The 3,323-nt window shown below is 40.4% G+C and overlaps 1 pseudogene; it reads left to right on the top strand.

The window, feature by feature from the left end:
• Window positions 1–2,055, top strand: LOC133731176 (E3 ubiquitin-protein ligase WAV3-like; annotated as a pseudogene).
• Window positions 2,056–3,323: the final 1,268 nt, after the last annotated feature.

The following is a 3,323-nucleotide window of genomic DNA, read 5'->3' as shown; positions in this document are numbered from 1 at the left end:
TCCATTGTTTTCCTGTACAGAAAAAATTGCGGCATTTGCAATAGTAGCCTGACAAGAGGACTAAGCAAATCTATCTACACAGCTGAGTGCTATGATGTTTTCCATTACCGTTGCATTGTCAACAATGTCCAGCATGGAAATCTTCACTGCCCCGTCTGCCGAGCAAAGTGGGATAAGAATAATGTACCTTTCCAAGTTCTCCCTCCACAGCAAAACAACTCGGGTGGTATCCCTCCTCACTTCTCATTTCCATCGCAGCAGCTACCGATTTGGCCTTACCAATCCATGGAGGAACTTGAGTACCCTCCTGAGCCACCTACCTTCTCTGATGATGAACCTCTCCCATCCTTCACCTCACCTGTTCAATCCTCTTCCCACCAGAATATAACACTCAAGACTCATACAGAGTCCTCTGTTGGCTGCTGCAGAATCAAGCCCAAATTTTTCTGTCCTTGTCAGAATCGGTGCACCACCCCTTCAGGATTCTGAGGCCTGAGGGCCATGGTCGTACACCCATTGACCTTGTGACAGTTCTGGATGTCAGTGGCAGCATGGAAGGCACAAAGCTTTCCCTTCTCAAGCAAGCTGTCACGTTTGTCGTAGAAAACTTGGGGCCTTCGGATAGACTTTCTATAGTTTCATTCTCATCAAGTTCTAGAAGAGTCTTTCCTCTCCAAAGAATGTCACATGATGGTCGTGAAAATGCCATTCTAGCCATTGAGTCTCTTGGAGCAGATGGTGGAACTAACACTGCAGAAGGACTCAAGAAAGGATGTCGAGTCCTTAAAGATCAAAGGGAAAGGAACCCAGTTGCTAGCATCATCCTTTTATCCGATGGCGAAGACACATATAATAGAGGCAGAAGCCTACTGTTGAACCAATTGCCTGATTCACTTCGTTCTAGCGACATGAAGCATGAAACCCCAGTGCACACATTTGGATTTGGCTATGACGGTATGACCATGATGCAAACATTATGCATGCTATATCTGATGCATCAGGTGGCACATTTTCATTCATCGAATCAGTTGGAATGATACAAGACTCCTTTGCTCTGTGTATTGGTGGTCTTCTCAGTGTTGTGGCTCAGGAAGTTCGCCTAACAGTAAGGTCAGCATCACCTGGGGTGAAGATTTTAGCAATACCATCAGGGAGACATGTGAATGAGATTTCTGATGAGGGTCAGAAAGGTGTTGTTCATCTTGGAAATATGTACGCTGAAGAGGAGAAACAATTTCTGGTGTACCTCTTAGTTCCACAATCCTCAACTCCACATAATAAGACGTCATTATTAGAGGTGTTATGCACGTACAAAGATCTAGCTTCAAATGAGCTGATGCAAGTGCAATGTGAGAAAGTAGAGATACTGAGACCTGAGGTTTGTTCCCCTGCTGAAAAGGCAGTGTCTAGCTTTGGAGGTTGATCGGCAGCGGAGCAGAGTTTTGGTGGCTGAATCCATTGCAGAGGCACAAAGGTTGGCTGAGATGGGAAATCTGCAGGGTGCACAGGCTCTTTTGGCTCAACGAAAGGCAATTATATTAGCATCACCAGCGGCCCAAGCCGGAGATTTTCACAGTAATTTGTTTGAAACTGAGCTAAGATAGAGAAATCATTGATAGAATGGCATCTATGGAATTGTATACACAAACTGGGCGTGCTTATGCTCTTGCAGGAATGAGTTCCCACATGTCGCAAAGGGGACAACTAGAGGTAACAGAAGAGCCTCCTGTCTCTCTGCTGATTTAGTTGCTTCCATGAGGGGTGTCCATTCCTCTGTTGGTCATGATGCCTCCGGGGCCAGCGCTTCATCAGTTGACGCTCCAGGTGATTCTTCTGCCCCAGTTGGTGCTTTTGAAACACCTGCTATGGTCAGAATGGTACTAAAATCACAGAAGAAGAATCAATCTGGTCCATTCTAAGTAAGTTTGTGCTTCACTCCATTTTGGCACAAGTACTAATTCTGGCAGGAGTTGCCTTAAGCTTGCTTGCTCTATTATGGTCTAGTATGTATGTGAATTTGTATAACTTTAAGTCATATTGTCTTCTCTTTTGGTATTCTGTTCTCTTTGGATTACCTTATTTGCTCAAGTCATTATATATTCTGTCTGAGGCTGTGTTTTATTAGAATTGTGTGGATTAGAAAATCTTGCTCTAAACGGAAGATTGTGGATTTTTATTTGTCTTATCGTCTGAAGCTGTATTTTGTTAGTTTTGCATGATGGAAATTGAATCATTTGAAATTTTGGAAGCGAAGAGTAAACACTGGCACACAATATGGTATTTTCTCACTAATTCTGGGAGAAAAGTTCATAAGCAAAAGGGTACCAATGGAAACTATCACAATGACAATATTTTTTTATAAGAAATATGCATCAAAGTGGGAGTGTTGAGCCTATAAAAATGAAATTTGTTACCAGCAAAACAGAGTTCTTTATACATGAGTTGAGGAGGACACCTTCCAGATAGGTTTCTTGTTGATCTTTATCAAGAAGCAAAAACTGAATTGAATTTGCTGATTCAAATAATTTTATGGTCTATTTTGTTGCCTAATGAATTGAATTAGTGCTGCAGTGGAATGGTGTTTGTGTATCTCAGTACTGTAGATTCATCAATGTGTGCCTTAGTAGTTTCCTTCTGAGAGGAAAGAAGATTGGGTGATGCTCTTATTTAGATTGCTGTTTATCAGTGTATTGCCTTTTGATGATTTTTTTAATAATTGTAGTGATACTTTATACTACCTTTCTTTTACTATAGCTCTCTGGTGCAGTCCATATCAGCATTCTTATTTTTCTTCATGATGAGCATCAGTTCAACTTTTCCTTTCAATTAAATCTTGCTGGTAAGGATCAACATGTTATGATAAGAAAATGACTGATGATCAATTGGTAAAAAAAAAAAACAGGAAGGTTCTTGAAAATTGGCTGTTTTGGGGGAAATTTGAGTCTGCTTTCATATTGCTAGCAATACATATAGGTCCCTTCATGTATATTTTGTTACTTTAATATTGCTGTCTTGTATGTTAAGTATTTAACCTGTGTATTGTCACTATTGTGTATTAGTGTTTCATGAAGAAAATTTACAAGAATCTAATCCGAAGGGGAGAGTGTTAGAGTTTCATTGTAAAGAATTGAAACAGCTGTTTGGTGTCATATATATCTATATATATGACTAGGAAAATTGTGCTTGGTTCTCAAGATCCAAAACAAAAGGAATGCAATTCGGATATAGTAAAGAAAGCACCCCAAATAAATAATGAAATCCGCAAGGTACTATACTACGGTATCATTCCATGATTGAAGCAAGGATGGTCGAGATATTCATAC

The sequence above is a fragment of the Rosa rugosa genome, chromosome 2, assembly GCF_958449725.1.
Source record: "Rosa rugosa chromosome 2, drRosRugo1.1, whole genome shotgun sequence".
NCBI lineage: Eukaryota > Viridiplantae > Streptophyta > Magnoliopsida > Rosales > Rosaceae > Rosa > Rosa rugosa.
The sequence above is the reverse complement of the archived record's forward strand: the minus strand, read 5'-3'. Positions and strand labels throughout refer to the sequence as shown.